Source organism: Macaca fascicularis, chromosome 12 (genome assembly GCF_037993035.2).
Source record: "Macaca fascicularis isolate 582-1 chromosome 12, T2T-MFA8v1.1".
NCBI classification, from domain to species: Eukaryota; Metazoa; Chordata; class Mammalia; order Primates; family Cercopithecidae; genus Macaca; species Macaca fascicularis.
The window spans coordinates 134829057-134847774 of NC_088386.1; the positions used below are offsets into that span (position 1 = coordinate 134829057).

Here is an 18718-nt window from a genome sequence, read left to right on the forward strand (position 1 = left end):
GGCAGACACAAGTAGAGGGAAGGGGAGGTGAAGGACACAGGCAGGGCTAGCACCTGCATGCCCAGGAGAGAGGCCTGGGACAGAGACCCCCCTGAACAGCCTGGGAAGGACCCAGCCCCACCCACACTGTGATCTCGGGCTTCAGCCTCCACCGCCTGGACAGGATCTGAGGCCTGAGCCCGCTGCCCTCGGTGGCTCGTTGCGGCAGCTCCAGGACACGGACACAAAGCTGTCACGCTCCCTGGCCACGCCTGCTCTGAGAGTCACATGAACAGTACAGAAAACGGTGCAGAGATGTGAGAGCAGAGGTGCAAGGCACCGTGGACCTGTTTGATGTCCCAAGATTGCAAACCCCTAAGGCAGAGTGACGGTTCCTCCCACCTGTGCCTGGGTCAGACCTCCCTGGTTGGAGGGAGGACGGGAAGGTGCCAGCAAGGAAGACAGTGGTGATGCCATGAGGCCAATGATGGTGATCATTTGATACCAGACAGAAATGTTTCCCATCGTCCCTGCTGTCACTCAGCATAGAGTGAAATCACGCACAGGCACAGAGGAGGGCAGCCCCGGACAGCCACCTCCTCCTGCCACCTGCTTCCCTCCCCACCTGCTTGCAGGAGAAGCGGGGGGCAAGGCCACGCACCCTCACTTTGAGCACGTCCTCTGTGGAGACTTGGAGCTAGAGAGACAAGAGGGTCCTTGGGTAACGGCAGATGACACCCTAGAGAGGGGCCATCTTCCAGGGATGCCGTGTCCAGCCCAGGCCACTGTCTGATTGGTGATGTCCCTCCAAAAAGCATAAGGTGACTGGGCGCGGTGACACACATCTGTAATCCCAGCACTTTGGGAGGCCAAGGAGAGAAGATGGCTTGAGCTCAGGAGTTCGAGGCCAGCCTGGGCAACAGGGCAAAACCCCATTTCTAGACACACACACACACACACACACACACACACACACACACACACCAGCCAAGTGTGGTGGTGCATGCCTGTAGTCCCAGCTACCCAGGAGGCTGAGGTGGGAGAATTGCTCAAGTCTAGGAGGTCGAGGCTGCAGTGAGCTGAGGTGGTGCCATTGCACTCCAGCCTGGGTGACAGAGCAAGACCCTGTCTCAAAAATAGGAACAAATATTTTAAGTTGAGCTTCAACTTCAAAATGCTGTCTTGGGGTAGAACGCCGTCACCCCCACCCATCTGCAGACTCCCAACTTCACAAGTCTTCTGAGAAGTTCTCTGCTGTTTGGGAATTTTCAGGGCTGGGGGGCAGATGAAATTAGCAATTTGACCCCCTCCCGCTGTATCTAACGCAGCTCTGAAGGACCTCCAGCCTCTCTGAGTGACTCCCTGGGCCTGTCAGCTCATCTACATATACTAAGCTCAGGGCTTCAAAATCAAGGCTAAATTTCGGAGAGCAAAAGGTCTGATTGCAGGGCAATGGAAACTCACTGATCCCCGACATACTGTGCTTAATGCAGTCGGGGGAGAGGATGGAGGGGTCCCTGCTTTAATTTCTAGTCGGCTACCTCCAGGCTCAATACGTCTTCAGGTATTTTTACTCTCAAAAATGTTTCCAGTTGGAATGCAGTAAAGTAGGTCCATCTCCTTGAGCAAAATTGAGATCGAAAGGCATTTAGGAATCATTTTCAAAATCCCAAGATCTGAGGAGGAAGAAGGAGTTGAGACCTTAAAGGTTAAAATCCTGGCCGTTCCAGAAGCATGTACTGGGCAAAGCATGGCTCTGACATCGCCCCTGCCCTTCCTCGAGCGTGAGCTGCACGTGTGGACGCTGATCCTTCTCTGCCAGCAGCAGCTCCAGGGATGCCCTGGCGCCTTCCAAGTTTGCTGGGAAGGAGGTGAAGTGTCGGCGTCCCCAGCCCTCTCTTTGAACTGGGTGCTGGACGTATCTTGCTTCCTATTTCATGGTCTTGGTCCTGTTCTGTGGTCCTGGTCTTCTACCTAAACAATTCTATGCTAAAAGCTTTCCAGGCGTAGATCCATAGAAATCAAGGCTCACAACAGTGCCCCCGACGGGCTTGGGCCAAGACACTGTTTCAGAGAGGGTTTTTGGCGGTTGAACCCATCAATACGTAAAAAAGGACAAAAAGGAGAGAAGTAGACATTTAGGAGAAGGGGGTGGGGCTTAGCACGCAGCATCACCCCCACTGTTTCAGCCACCTCCCCTTGAAGGGCTCAGTTCCAAAAGGCAATTTTACTGCAGAGGAAACAACCTGGGAAGAGGGTGTGGACTTGACCTTGGTCACACTGCAAGATAACAGCAGAAACCAGCAAAGATCCAGGGCCTTCCAAAGCCAGGTCCAAGCTCCAAGGGAGGAACCAAGGAGAACCCAGAGCCTGCGTAAGATGGGAGGCCCAGGAAATCACAGCCCTTTGCAAACCTCCAATGCCTGCAACTCAAACACACCTGGCCTCTCCATCATGCCCAACCTGGGACAAGAGAATCGGCTCATCCCAGAAGGATACTTGGCAGAGCCACGCACCCCTGCCCTGCCTCTGCGACAGCAGCCTCTGCAGGCATGGACAGAAACCAACCAGTTCAGTAGCGCCTCGCTGCCTCTAGGTACCTGGAGTGTTGCACATGGTTGGCAAAGTGTCGCAGTCAGCTGCCTTCCCCTTGCTTCCTGCAATTTTGGCATCGGCAGCCGTCCACATGCTTTGTCTGGGTGTTTGGTCTTTTCCCAGCATCACTGTGGAGCCTACAGAATCCACTGGGACAGGCTGCAGGTGGGACCCACAGAGTGAGAGGCAGGTGGCCTCTGCGTTGCCGCCCAGGGAGCGGTAGATGGGGAACTCCGTGCGGAGCCTGAGCCTGGGTTCCTGCTCTCAGGGCAGCAGGACCAGCTGACCGGTGGAGAGGGGAGCTCTCTTTGCTTCCATCTGGGCCGTGACAGCCAAGGCCAGGAAGGTGTCCACGCCTGGGACCTGAGAGCCTCGGGGTGTTTGGCCCTTGGGGTTCGCATTCCAGGGCTTAGAGCGAGGAGCCAGGGAGCTGAGATCCAAACCCAACCAGGTGAGGGGTGGAGGGGAGGTGAGGCGCGCTCTCACGCTGACTCCAAAGCAAAGCCTTCCCTTTGAGCGCAGCGGAAACGTTTGCTGCACCCCAGGCTGTGGAGCAGTAGGGGCTGAGAGACACGGGGGCGGTTCGGGTTCTGTTTTTGCTGAGTGTTGTCTCTCCTTCAGTTGTCCCACAGCCGAGGTTCACAGCACGTGTCATGCTGTGTTCCTGGAAGAAGCAGAAAGCCACTGTTGGAAATGGAATTTGGGTCTTGGTTTCCTCAGCTATAAAATAGGGATGAGAAACCTCCATTCTACCTTTCTTGTTGGTTTTTGTGACAATGAATAAGATCATCTACATGAAAACATTTTGCACAGGATCCGATTATTGATTTTGAGCCAAATAATCAGACTATGTGCAACAGGCTATGCCATAGATTCTTATGCCTCTACTTCCCAGGCCCTTCAGGGGCGCCCACCTTTGTTGTAGCCCCGTGTGCGAGGGAACGGCCCAGCAAATCTCCGCAGAGCCTCCCGGGGCCTGGGTGTCAGCTGAGACTGGGACCTGTGTAGGACGGGGCCCTTCACGTAGAAGAAAGTCTGAAGGAGGAAGGGAAATGGCACCGCGCTCCTCCGAAGCAGGCAGAAGATGCTTTGCAGAGCTGAACGTGCCGTGAATAAAATAACCAATGAATTCCAGTCCATGAGCAAAATCCTCTACACAAACCTTGTTTGCACGATGCACATAAGGCACCATCTGCCTGTTCTCACCATGTGCTTCACTCAGCCTCAGGGTGACAGCTTGGAATGAACAGATGACATCACGCCGCTGCCCTTTTGTATGTTTGTTTTCAGCCGTTCGATTAATTGTGAGGCGTCGGGACTAGTGCGTATAGGATGAGCCTGGGCCCACCCTCCTCAGGAGCAGGGCCAAACAGCCCTCCCCGACGTCTCCCAAGGACCTGACCACTGTACCCTGAACTTTTCCCCTTCACACATACCTATTCCCACCCATTCAGTAAAGACATTCAAGGAAAATGCTTTCTCTGCACATACCCCAACTCCCAAATGTTCTTTCATTGCTGTTTCAAAACAGTGAACATGCTGTTAGCAGAAGCTTAGCTAAGCCACTGCACTCCATCCTCAGGTCTCCAGTGAGGGAAAGTCAGGATCCAGGTGGGGAAGAGAAAGGGCACACATAGTCTCCCCTGCCTCCCGCGCCCTCAGCAGTCCCCAGCTTCCTGTGACCCCTTGTTTGGGGAACAGCCCAGCAAACCTTCGCAGAGCCTTCTGGGAGTCAGGTGAGGCTGAGGCAGGGACTCTCAGAAGACAAGGCCCTCCACGCAGATGAAAGCCTGAACCAGGAGTGAGAATGGCAGAGTGCTCCTTGCAGATACTCAGACGGGGCTTTGCATAGAGGAATGTCTGTCTCTCAGGCTTTCCAGGAGCGGGGTCCAGCTAAGCTCAAGGCCAAGGAACTTCACAGAACAAAACTGCCCCCACCCTGAGCTCAAGAAGGATCAAGGCCTTGTGCCAGGGGGCCACAGTGTGGGGCGTCTCGACTCTGGCTGGACTTGGGGGAGGTGACAGGGGCTGTGAAAGGGCAGCCACATGTCCTGTCGTTTCCCAGGCTCTGCATGGCTGGGCATGGAGGGTGGCCGGAGGCTGCTGCCTTGCGTAGGTAGGAGCCAGGGGCGGGGCACAGAGGAGGGTGCCCTTGAGGTGGGAAATGGGGGTCTCTAGTGGGGGCTCTGCAGGCCCAAGGGGCTGGAAGCAACAGGTTACCCAGTTGTGCTGCTGAGCTCCCACTCGGGAATGTCTGAGCAGAACGATCTCCACGCCACAGAGGGGCACTGCTTGAGGCGGGAAATGGGGGAGCAGGTGATCACCGAGAGGGGGTGTGAAGAGGAGGGGGAGCAGACCAGCCTGGCTGTGGCGGGGAGAGGAGGTGGCGCCAGCCTCTGTGAGCCACAAGACAGGTGAGGCCTCTAGGTGAAGTGTCCAGGAGGCATTTGGAGGTTTGGATGTGGTCTTGGGTGGATGTCCTGTGGGAAGGGAGTGCATTCGGGGAGCTGGGATGAAGTTTCCAGGCAGGCATTCTGGAGCAAGGGCTGCAGTGGCACAGCCGCCTAGGTGGCAGGACACCGAAGGAGAGGTAGGTGCAGAGTGACCTGGGAGACTCACTGCGTGACCCCAATGTGGAGGGCAGGAGCAGGTGGCCTGAGTTGAGACGCAGGCAGCACCTGGCAGGTGTGGTCAGTGGTGAGGGAGTGTGGAGCCCCAGGCTCTGTGTGGGGTGCAGGATGGGGGACAGCTGCAGGGGAGGGGAGGAGAGGGATGCAGAGCTCTGTAACCCTAAGGAGAGCAGAGGGCCTCTGCAAAGCCCAGAGGGTACAGATGGGGGGCGTGGGAGACAGCCGGTGGTCTGGAAGCAGGAGGGTGTGGGATGACCTCTCGTGCTGGCAGAGCTGGTGGATGGGGTGCAGCAGGAGGCTATGTTGCACCAGGTAACAAGCCTGGCATGAGGGCCCATCTCTAGTGGGGGGTCTGCAGGCCCAAGGGGCTGGAAGCAACAGGTTACCCAGTTGTGCTGCTAAGCCCCCACTCGGGAATGTCTGAGCAGAACGATCTCCACACCACAGAGGGGCACTGCTAGCTGGACACGTGCTTCCTCCTGGGGTCCCATGGCATTTAGGGCCTCTGGTTTCTAAGGGATTCCTGAAGCAAGTGCTTCACGGCCAGTGCATAGAGGCGTCCAGTGCAGTCTCCATGGCCCCCATCACCTGGGAAGGCCTTCAAGGGAGGTGAGAATTGCTCTGGGTTGGGGAAGAAACAAGAAGGTGGCTCAGCCAGCGTGACCCCCGGGACTCTAGTTGGGACCGGCTGCCTTTCTTTAGGGTGGCCTTCTGCAGAGCTGCCGGGCCAGCACGGGGAGCCCCTGGGGATGTGGAGGGAGCAGGGCACTCGGTCCCCGCTGCATCACTGAGCAGCTGGATCAGACTTCTCCTGAAGGTCCCTGAACCTTTGGCCTCTCCACCGAGGTGAGTGTACTGTCCTTATTGCTTACCTCCATTTGGGCTGGAACTCCTGTGTGTTTACAACACAAAAAGTTCCAACTGACAGGGTGCTCAAAACTGCCACTGAAAATAGAAATTACATCACTCTTGCTAAAAACAGTTGTCTGTGCAGAATTTCAGGAGGGAGAATAAGGAAACCTTTCTTGATATATTGGCATCCCAACAACCCACATCCAAAGAGCAGTGTTTCCAATGACACCGAAGAAAACAGGAACTGCTGCCAGGCGTGCCATCCTGGGAGTCCCAGCAAAGGTGCCATCCTAGGAGTCCCAGCGAACGTGGTGACCTAGGGCTCATCTTGACCCCTGCCAGGTGTGGGTGGCCTCTGCACAGTCCATTCCCACCGCTGGAAATAGAGCAAACGGAGAGTTTTCTGATTTGAGAAAACACAGCGTAACAAAACAACAACAGAAACAACAGCAAATCCTCCATGTCTCCATCTGCAAGGAAGCAACTGTGGAAACCACGTAGAACCGGCAGCACCACTGGGGAAAGGAATGGGCTGATAAATGAGCAGAAAGGACCACCCAGGTGTTCGCTGTCATGCCGGGGGGCTGTGTGGGTGCTCCATGTTTTCAATGTCCAGAGATGAGAAGTTCCCGAAAGGTACTGGAAGCTGAGCTCAGCCCCCGCTCCTCAAGCTGGAGTGTCTCGGCCTACTTCCTGCACGTCAGGGTGCCCGGACTGGCAGGTAGAAGGACGCTCATTTCTGACGGACACACCAGAGATAAGGCCCTCGAGACCTCTGCCCATGCCCTTCTTGTTCTGTGGGTGCCACTGCCACCACAATGCCCTCAACAGAGCCCTAAACAAGGCGCGCCCAATGAGCAGCGTGCGGAAGCCCCAGAGGAGGTCCTGGTCCGGAACCCGGATCCCCAAACACTCACATCAGAGCAGAGTGCTCCGGCTTCCCACAAGGCTGGGGGAAGTCTTTATTCAGCACACGGCAGAGTGTTTTTGCTCATCTGTGTTTTTTTCTTTGGAAACAGACTTTCCACACAGGATGTGACTTCTTTACTTCTTAGTCTTGCCTCTGTAAAATTTGTTACTTCTTTAGTTCTGTTCGGATTTTGAAAACACATCATTTTAATGCCAAGATTAACAAATGTGGCTCTTTATCATGTTGGAATTGACCCAACAATTCACAGATTAAAAAAAAAAATAAGACAAAACGAATCACGTTGGAAAACGTTGCACATTCTTTTCGTCAGATGGTCCTGCTGACCCCACAGGCCCAGTTCCTCCCACTGCCCATTCTTGGGAGTCGTAAGATTTAATAAAAAACAAAGCCAAAGCTCCCTGCCTTCATTTTTATGTCCTTTGTGCTGACAGTGTCTTCCTGCCACAGCCCTTCTGTGTAAACAGCCAAATCTCTGTCCCTCCCCATTGGCTGATTGGAGCAGGGTGAACACTGGACCAGATGGCAGCCAACCACTAAGCTGCCAAGGGCCGTGGCATGGGTGGCCTGGATCAAAAAGATGAGTCGGCCAAGTGGAGTCCTCCTGGGAACTGGGAAACACAGAGGCTGAGCTCACTGGCTGCAAGAGCGGAGACCAGGAGGATACCTATCTGGATTCAGCAGCAGGGGCTGGGAAGGCTGCAGTGTGTGAGCCTTGAGCAAACTGGGGAGATGAGGGACCAGGACCCGTGAGGACGGAGAGGGAGCAGGCTGGCAGAGGAGGCACGGAGGAAGCAAAGATGACCATACTGCCCCTGGAGCAGGTGGAGCAGGGAGTCTCCCTGATGCCTGATTGCCTCTGTCCTTCCAGACCTTTCGTTTTATAGTACATAGCCTTGTCCAGACATCTTTTAGGGCCTCTCTCGCATCCTCTTGACCTGCCTGTGTCCTGATGGTGCTTCACTAGGATGTCAGGTGCTTCTTGTCATCTGCCCAGGGCTTCCTGGATGCCTGTCATGGGACAGAACTCATCTCTTCTGGGGCCCATAAGTGGCAGCACAGGGGAGTTCACAGACCCGGGAGAAACTCTCCATCCATGGGACAGAAGCTGGAAGATAAATATCCCTCTTCCACGTTGTAGAGAAGGGGACTATTCTGACCCCATTGTCCATGACTGCTCAGAGGGTCCTCTGCATAACTGAGCCCCTGTTGCCAGCAGTGGCAAGTAGCTCGGTGACACAGCCTTGAGTCAGCTTTCTCTCCTCCCTCCTTCATTTGCCCAGGCCCCCTAGTCCCTTTTCCCCTGGGAAATTAAAAAGTAAGTGATCTATATAAAAACTTGGCCTCAGAGTCTTCTTTGAGGGGGAAGACAAGCAATGGCACCCCTGTTGTTGAAGGAACTTCCACAAATCGCTCTTATTTTGAACTTGCAACCAAAATAACTCAATCTAGAGAGTCTTTTAAAAAGCATTTGCAACTTCTACTTCCAGAAACATAGCAAACTAGGTTACTCAAATAAAATTCCTGCTGAAAACAAATTAAAATGCTGGAAAAATGTTTTTAATTCTTAAAAGCAATGAAGAGCAAACAAGATAGTAAGAAATAAACAGGCTAAACTATTTTTTTAAAAGTGGAGTCCAGATAAAAATGAAGAATGTAAGCTGATAGTACTACAAGGACGTTTGAAGATCGAGGCAAAATTGGACTGCAGTAGCTTTGCTAGTCTACATGGTGCAGAGACCTCTCAAGATGGGGAGTCTAATGAGAGACCCTCCTCACATTGATCTGAGATCTCCCCTAACTGGACCACCACATTCTCCATACAACACCCAGGAGACTTGAAGGAGAGGTACCTTCAAGGCACTGAGCAAAATACAGAGGAAAACCTACTTGTGACACGTATTCGCACCCTATATTTAGATCCCTTTGGTAATCAAAACAAAAATGGAATTCTAAAAAATGTTAAGGTAACCCTCAGAAAGATGGAAAAAATGAAACAGAATCAACAACAAAAAATATTAAATGACAGACTTAAGTCTTTTTTTTTTTTTTTTTTTTTTTTTTTTTTGAGACAGAGTCTTGCTCTGTCACCCAGGCTGGATGGAGTGCAGTGGCCGGATCTCAGCTCACTGCAGCCTCCGCCTCCCGGGTTCACGCCATTCTCCTGCCTCAGCCTCCCGAGTAGCTGGGACTACAGGCGCCCGCTACCTCGCCCGGCTAGTTTTTTGTATTTTTTAGTAGAGACGGGGTTTCACCGTGTTAGCCAGGATGGTCTCGATCTCCTGATCTTGTGATCCGCCCGCCTCGGCCTCCCAAAGTGCTGGGATTACAGGCTTGAGCCACCGTGCCCGGCCGACTTAAGTCTTAATGCATCAATAATTACATTAAATGCAAGGTCTTAAAACACCAATAAACAATAGAAACTGACAGACTGGATTTAAAACATTTCTCAAGTACACACTGTCTACAAGAGACTCACTTCAAATGTAATGATATAAGCAGATTGAAAGTAAAAAGATTTTTAAAAGATACTTTATGCAAACATTAATCAAAAGAAAGTAGAAGTGGCTATGTTGATATCTGATAAAGTAGACTACAGAGCAAGTAAAATGACCAGAATCGGAGAGGAGACATTATATAGTAATAATGATCAATCCAACAAAAATACATAGCAATCCTAAATGTGTATGCAGCAAACAACAGAACTGCAAAATATGGGAAGCAAAAATTAATAGAACTGAAAGGGGAAATAGACAAATCCATGATTACAGCTGAAGACTTCAAACCCCTTTATCAACCATTGATAGAACTAGACAAAAGATCATCAAGGATATAGAAGAGCTCCAAATACCATCAACCAATAGTATCTAATCAATATTATTAGAACAGTCCACCCAAGAACATCAGAATACATTTTTTTTGTAAATCCCAGTAGAACATATATTAAAACAGACCACATCCTGAGCCATAAGACAAATCTCAAAAAATTCAAAAGAATGAAAATCATGCAGAATGTGTGCTCCAGCCACAGTGTAATCAAACAGCAATCAATAACAGAAAAACTCCAAAAACCTGAAAACCAAAAAAACCTCACAAAACCCCAAAACCACACATGGGTCAAAGAGAAAATCTCAGGGAAATTTTTAAAAATACATTGAACTGAAGGAAAATGAATATACAACATCTTAAAATTCATAGGACATAGCTAAACCAGTGCTAAGGGGGAAATTTATAACACCAAATGCATATACTACAAAATAAAAATTATCAAATCAACAAATTTTTTTTCTTAATGGAGTCTTGCTCTGTCACCCAAGCTGGAGTGTGGTTGTGCGATCTCGGCTCACTGCAGCAACTTCCACCTCCTGGTTCAAGCGATTCTTCTGCCTCAGCCTCCCGAGTAGCTGGCATTACAGGTGTGCACCACCACACCTGGATAATTTTTGTATTTTTAGTAGAGACAAGGTTTCACCATGTTGGCCAGGCTGGTCTCGAACTCCTGACCTAAGGTGATCTGCCCACCTTGGCCTCCCAAAGTCCTGGGATTGTAGGTGTGAGCCAACAAAAAGAAGAAAATAATAAAGATAAGAAAGAAAATCACTGAAATTGAAAACAGAAAAGCAATAGGAAAAATTAGTGAAACAAAGGGAGTGGCACTTTGAAAAGATCAATAAAATTGACAGACCTCTAGCAATACTGACAAAGAAAATGAGAGAAGGCAGAAATTACCAATATCAGTAATGAAACAGGTGATATCGCCACAAACTCTGCAGATATCAAAAGGATAGAGGGGAATACTATGAACAACTCAACATAAATTTTTCATCTAAGATGAAATGAACCAATTTCTTAATTTAAAATAAACACAAACCCACAATTTACCCAATATGAAATAGATCATTTGAATAGTCTATATATATATTACAAAAATTAAATTCATAGTTTTAAGACAAAAAAATCTTTATGCCCAGATAATTTCACTGAGAATTCTACTAAACACTTAAATGGAAATTAACATTAATTCTACACAATCTTTTCTGGAAAAAAAGAATAGGAGATAACAATTTATTTTCTGAGGCTAACATTACCCTTATACCAAAACCAGACAGAGACAGTACATAAAAGAGTATACTACAGACCAATATCTCTCATAAATATCAGTGCAAAAATTCTTAACAAAATATTGGCAAATTAAATTCACCAATATATGGAAATAATTATATACTAAGACCAAGTAGGATCTATTCCAGAGATGCAAGGCTTTTGCATTATTTGAAAATCTTAAATATGATTCATTATATTAACAGGCTAAATAAGAAATCAATTAATTTGTTAATTGCACAAAAGTATTTTAAAATAGGCAATACCCATTCATGACAAAAAATAAGATTCTTAGAAAAATATGAACAGAGGGGGACTTAGTCAACTTGATAAAAAGTATATGCAAAAAACCTTAGCTACACACTACTTGATGGAAAAAGACTGAATGCTTTCCCTCTAAGACTGGGAATTTGGAAAGGATGTGGACTTTCACCACTCTTACCTAATATATTGCTGGATGTGCAGAAAGAAAAGGAAACAAATAAAGTGCATATATAATGGAAAGGAAATAATGGAACTCCCTATTTGCAAATGGCATGGTTGTCTACATGGAAAGTCCCAGGGAGCCTATTAAAAAAAAAATTCTAGATCTAGTGAGTTCAGCAAGTTCACAGGTAAGCATTCAAAAATCAATCGTATTTATATAAACTACTAACGAACATGTGTACACTGAAATTAAAAATACAATGCTATTTACAATTGCCCCAAAAACTGGAAATTCCTAGGTTCTAATAAATCATGTACAGGACTTGTATGCTAAAACCACACAGTGCAGATGACAGAAAACAAAGGAGATTGATGTAAATGGAGGGACATACCATGTTCATGGATTAGAAGACTCAGCATAGTAAAGATGTAGATTCTCCTGAAACTGATGTGCAGGTTTAACAAAACTTTGGTCAAAACCTCAGCAAGATTTTTTTGTAGGAATAGACAAGATTATTCTTGTCTATTTATCTGAAAAGGCAAAGAAATTAATAGCTAAAACAATTTGCAAAAGAATAAAATGGAAGGAATCAGTCCATCCAATTTCAAGACTTATTGTGTAGCCAAAGTAATAAAGAGTGTATGACATTAGCAAAGGGAGAGACACATAGATCAATGGAACAGAAGAGAGGACCTGGAAGTAGACCCACACCAATAGGCCCTACTGATTTTTTAAAGAGGTGCAAAGGCAATTCTAGGAAGGAAAGATAGCCTTGCACTATGTGGTGCTGGAGCAATTGGACATCAAAAGGCAAAACATGAACCACAGCCTAAGTCTCACTCCTCATGAAATATTAACTCAAAATGGATCATGGATTTAAATGTAAAACCCAAAACTATAAACTTTTAGTGGGAAGTTGGGGGACCTGAAGGGAAAATCTTTGAGTCTAGGGCTAGGCAAAACCTTCTTAGACTTGACACCAAAAATCCAAGCTATAAAAGGAAAAATTAATAAACTGGACCTCATCAAAATTTTAATACTTTTTCTCTGTGAAAGATCCTGTTAAGAGGATGAATGAACAAATTACATACCTGGAGAAAATATTTGCAAACCACATATTTGACAGAAGACAAGTATCGAGACTATGTAAAGAACTCACCACTTGATAGTAAAAAAAAATCAAGCAATTCAAATAGAAAATGGGCAAAGAAGGAGCACAGATATTTTACAGAAAAGAATCTACAGATTGCAAATAAGTATGTGAAAATATAGTCAACATTATTAGCCACTGGGGAAATACAAATTGAAGCCACAATGAGATATCATTTCACACGTACCAGAATGGCTAAGTAAAAATAGTGACAACCCTAAATGCTAATGGGAATGTGGAGAAACTGGATCATTTGTACATGTCTTGGGATTATAAAATGATGCAGCCACTCTGGAAAACAGTTTGGAAGTTTGTTAAAATACTAAACATTCTGAGGTGGGCAGATCACTTGAGGTCAGGAGTTTGAGACCAGCCTGACAAACATGGTGAAATCCCATCTTTACTAAGATACAAAAAACATTGGCCAGATGTAGTGGTGCACACCTGTAGTCCCAGCTATATGGGAGGCTGAGGAAGGAGAATCGCTTGAACCTGGGAGGCAGATGTTTCAGTGAGCTCAGATCACACCACTACACTCCAGTCTGGGCAACAGAGCTAGACTCCCATCTGAAAAACAAACAAAAAAAAAACCTAAACATTCAATACTATATGATCCAGCAATTTTACTCTTGGGCAGCATTTATCGGAGAGAAATGAGAACTTGTATTCACACAAAAACCTGTACATAAATGTTCCTAGCAGTTTTTTTCATAGTGGCCAAAAATTGGAAACAACAGAGATATTCTTCAAATGGTGAATGGTGAGATGAGGTGTGTGTGCTGTATCCATGCCATGGAATACTATGAGGCAATGAAAAGTAGCATATATTGAACATGCAGAAACCAGGGCAACCCTCCAGAGAACTGTGGTGAGTGAAAATAGATCCAAAAGAGTGCATGCCACACCATTCCATTTACGTAACGTTCTTGAGATGGCAGAATTGTAGACATAGAGAACAGATGAGCAGTTGCAAAGAAGGGTGGGGAGGGAGCCCAGGCGTGGTGGCTCACGCCTGTAATCCTAGCACTTTAGGAGGCCCAGGCGAGAGGATCACCTGAGGTCGGGATTTTGAGACCAGCCTGACCAACATGGAGAAACCCCGTCTCTACTAAAAAATATATATATATATAAAGTTAGCCGGGTGTGGTGGCACATGCCTGAAATCCCAGCTACTCGGGAGGCTGAGGCAGGAGAATTGTTTGAACCCAGGAGGCAGAGGTTGCAGTGGAGCCAAGATTGAGCCACTGTACTCCAGCCTGGGCGACAGAGTGAAACTCTATCTCAAAAAAAAAAAAAAAAAAATAGAATTAGAGTGGAGGATGGAAAGTGGGTATGGCTATAAGATGACAATGTGAGGGACCCCCACGATAAGGGACAGCTGAAGAATGGAATGGTGGCGTATTCTGACCATGTCAATGTCAGTTTGGCTGTGAGGCTGCACTGTCTTTTTCTAAGATGTTACTATTGGTAGGAACCGAGTGAAGCGTGTGCGGATCCCCCTGTCTGATTTCCTAGGGCTGCATGCGAATCTACAATTATCACAAGATAAAAAGGTTGATTAAAAACAAGCAAAAGTACATAAAAATAAAATTTTATAAAGACAATACTCTTGTATGCGAAGAAGTTACCTCTGCTTGTTACTGCGTGAGAACAGGGACCTACCAGGGTCAGCGTGGGGTCCTACGTTTAGTGGCAGCTACAACCTTTAGCTGGACACTGCCCTTTGCTTGGTCCTTGGCATCCCCCTTCTACGTGAGAAATGAAAGCTCTCCAGACTTGAAGAGGAACACCCAGGACCCTCTCGGCTTTCTTCTTCCATGCTGCAGGCACGATCTGGGTGCCTGACTTGTTAAAGTCATAGCCATGCCTCCTCACTATGCTCTTCATGAGACACCAAGAGACGAGGAGGCAGAGCTGGAATTTGCCTTCCTGCCTAACTGCATGTCTCTACCCACTGCAACTCAAGCCCTTGAGGGTCTGGTCACCATCTCTTTTGTTCCCTGCTGGATCCTGGTTCCTAGTGTGGCGCTTAGCATGTTGCATCTGCCCAATCAAGTGCTGAATCCATAGACCCACAACAAGTCCATCTTGGTCCAGTGTAGCAGCGAGTGCTGCCGTTCCCTGGGCCAGGGCTCAAGCGCTGATGAGGCCTCCCTGTGTGTTTGCAGCACAGGTGTGCATTTGGTCCATGTTTCCAGCATACACAGCTTGTTCTACCACATCGGGCCCACCATCAATCGGTAAACCACAGTAATGTCACTGTGCCACGAGATCCATCCACCTCTTCCGTCACACAAGCGTTCTGTGAATGCAAAGTGCACATGCACAGGTGAGCGCAGTGAGTCCCGGAGGCACACAGAAGTGAATGTCACACTCTGTGCCCCAGACTCCCCCTGCTCCCTGTAATTTGAGGGTCAACCCTTCCCGCTCCCTTCCCATCAAGTTACCTTCCCTGTTCTGAGATAAAGTCCTGTATTTCCCACAGTATTTCCTTACATGTTAGGAGTCTACGACGTCTCTGTGACTGCCTCGGTGCATGGTCATGCCTACCATTCCCGGGTCAGTGCCTTGGTGATGGCATTTGGGACATGCCACGCTGTGGGCTCTTTGTGCCCTCTGCAGGGTAAAACTTGCAGCCCTCAGAAGTCACGCTGCTGCCCACCAAATCCATCCTAAAAAGGCGCTGTGGAAGGATGCCTGGGTGTTTGCTGCGGGCTATGCCTTGTTGAGTGCCTTGTTCTGTGTTAACTCCGTAGTCCTCTGTGCTGGTGCTGTCACCATCCGCATTGTCTGTGGGTGGAAGACCTGGGGCCCACACAGGCTGCTCCCTGGCCTGGAGTTGTATGACTGGCAGAAGCGAGACTCGGAAAAAGTCCTTGTTCTTTTTTTTTTTTTTTTTTTTGAGACGGAGTCTCGCTCTGTCACCCGCGCTGGAGTGCAGTGGCCGGATCTCAGCTCATTGCAAGCTCCGCCTCCCGGGTTTACGCCATTCTCCTGCCTCGGCCTCCCGAGTAGCTGGGATTACAAGCGCCCGCCACCTCGCCCGGCTAGTTTTTTTTTGTTTTTTGTTTTTTGTTTTTTTTGTATTTTTTAGTAGAGACGGGGTTTCACCGTGTTAGCCAGGATGGTCTCCATCTCCTGACCTCGTGATCCACCCGTCTCGGCCTCCCAAAGTGCTGGGATTACAGGCTTGAGCCACCGCGCCCGGCCGAAAGTCCTTGTTCTTGATCTCTATGTTCCCACCTTGATTTTCCCCTGGCTCGTTGCACTTTCACCTCCCCCAGCTTTGAAAGATTCAGCTTCCATTTGGTCGTTCACAGGTTTGGAAGAGAATACTACTTCTTCCTGATCAGCACGCTGGCTCTGTATGCTCAAACCATTCCACGGGGAACCTGGGTGAAGACAAGCTGCCTTGTGCAAGGCTAATACATCTTCTGTGGCCCAAATGGAGGGCTGAGGGTCCCTGTGCACACCCACAAGCTTCCTCTGTGGAGCTTGGCTGGAACGCCTGCACGTGGGACATGCATTGCAACGAAATGCAATGTGCTTCCTTCTAACTGTAAGTGGAGAACAAGGGATGCTCCACCCCCAAATCCCGACTCCCCTAGGAGCCTCAAGCTGTGGGTCCTTGCGGCCCCAGCCAGGTGGCAGTCGGCTCTGCAGCCACAGTGTCCAGACATGGCAGGAGGACCCAAAGCCACTCAGCATGGGGAGAGAAAATGTATGTCTGGGTGTCTTCCCATCCTCGTGCGCCATTTCTAGGTCAGGATGCAAATGGTTTGTGCTTTGTCCGCTTTCCCCAGTGCGTTACGGAAGTGAATGATCCTCTGTGCTCCTTCTCTACCACCCAAGCTCTCAGGCAGAACTGGGCCAGCCAGAACGGCCTTGCGTGGTCGGGGCCAGCTGGAAGAGGTGACTTCCCACCCGGGTGGTGGCTGAGCTGGGGAGCCCGACAGCTCCCTCTGCTCAGGCTTCCGCTGTTTTCCTGGGAATCTAAACCCTGCAGGGCCCAGCGGGTCTGTCAGCCTCCAGTGGGGTGACCCCATGAGGAAGCACGCCTGCCAGATGTCCCTGCCAGCTCTTCCTGGGAACACACACCCAGAGCCTGTGCAGCAGTGTCCACACACACGCAGGCACACACCCATTAATCAGGGCTCGCCTCTATCATCCCCCTGACCTCCCGCCAAGGCTGCCTTGGTCGAGGCGATTCCCATTGCATGAGGACCGGGATGCTTTCTGAGGGCTGGGAGGGCTTTCGTCAGTTGGGTTCCGTCCAGCATGAGTCACTGTCCGCCTCTTCTCATTAATTAGTGTTCTGGGAGTTGCTGGTGTAACTCTGGTGAAGTCTAGAGAAATTAATCAAAGTATATCTTACACTTGAAACACAGTGAGAACCACCATCCGGCCAAATCCCCCAGCACTGGCGCATGGACAATTCGAGACTTCCCTCCTCTTCTTTTTCACTTTTTTTTTTTTTTAATTAATTTGCAATTTCCCACATGCTTAACACTTGCCTTCCTCCCTGGATCTGGCACTATCATCTTTAGTATTGTTTTTCTGGCAGTTTTTATGCTTGTTTTTCCAACTATGGCAATTTCTCAATCCACTACATACCATCCCTCTCAATAAAACAGTTCTCATGGAACGCAGCGGCCCAGAAGGACTTGGCCAAAGGCCTCTCCTGGGACACAGCACTGTCTGTCTGCACACTCCCTGCGCCACCTGGGTCATGGTCACCCCAGATACAGAGCAGAGGTTTCCACCCACCACTCACTGAGACCCCCGCCCTCTGCAGATCTGGAGCTCGTGTTCCAGCCTCGACGGGGGCTACTCGGGGAGGGGTTTCTAGTGTGATGATCATCACATCCCAGATAGCCCCCATTTCATTTAAGAGGCTGAATGGACAAATGGACAATGACCAGGCCATACTGAGAACAGAACCCTGAGCCATGACTTGCAGAAACAAGCCTGAGAAGCCCACCCGTCACTCACGGTCACCAGCCTGGGAAGCCCACATGTCACTCACGGTCACCAGCCTGGGAAGCCCACCCGTCACTCACGGTCACCAGCCTGGGAAGCCCACGTGTCACTCACGGTCACCAGCCTGGGAAGCTCACCCGTCACTCATGGTCACCAGCCTGGGAAGCCCACCCATCACTCACGGTCACCGGCCTGAGAAGCCCACCCATCCCTCACGGTCACAGGCCTGGGAAGCCCACCCATCACTCACGGTCACCAGCCCGAGAAGCCCACCCGTCACTCACGGTCACCAGCCTGGGAAGCCCACGTGTCACTCACAGTCACCAGCCTGGGAAGCCCACCCATCACTCACGGTCACCAGCCTGGGAAGTCCACGTGTCACTCACGGTCACCAGCCTGAGAAGCCCACGTGTCACTTACAGTCACCAGCCTGGGAAGCCCACGTGTCACTCACGGTCACCAGCCTGAGAAGCCCACGTGTCACTTACAGTCACCAGCCTGGGAAGCCCACGTGTCACTCACGGTCACCAGCCTGGGAAGCCCACCCATTCACTAGCCTGGGAAGCCCACCCATCATCTACAATCACCAGCCCGGAAGTCCCCCCACCACCCACAGTCCCCAGCCTGGAAGTCCCCCCACCACCCACAGTCCCCAGCCCGGAAGCCCCCCCACCACCCACAGTCCCCAGCCCGGAAGCCCCCCACCACCCACAGTCCCCAGCCCGGAAGTCCCCCCACCACCCACAGTCCCCAGCCCAAGGCCAGCCTGCTTGTTCTGCGGCTAATCTGGAAAGCTAGGCAGTCACTCTGTAACAATTGGCACCAGATGGCCAGGACTTGATTAATAACTGATCACTTCCCTAATTTCTGTCTCAACTTCCAACTTCGGACCAATCAGAGAAAGTCCAATATGCCCCTAATCAATCACATAGGATCCCTGCTTCTAGTGAGCTGCCTCCAACTCCCCCAGCCAACAGCCTCCAGGCAGGGCACACCTGAGCCTCCTGTTTTCCCCTGTGAAGCTTGCTCTCTCCACTGCCTGCCTCCCAGTCTCCGCCACACACAAAGGATGGTGG

General features: G+C 49.6%; 1 pseudogene; it reads right to left on the bottom strand.

The window, feature by feature from the left end:
• Positions 1–141: 141 nt before the first annotated feature.
• LOC102114995 (uncharacterized) lies at positions 142–3229 on the bottom strand (annotated as a pseudogene).
• Between the last annotated feature and the right edge of the window lie 15489 nt (positions 3230–18718).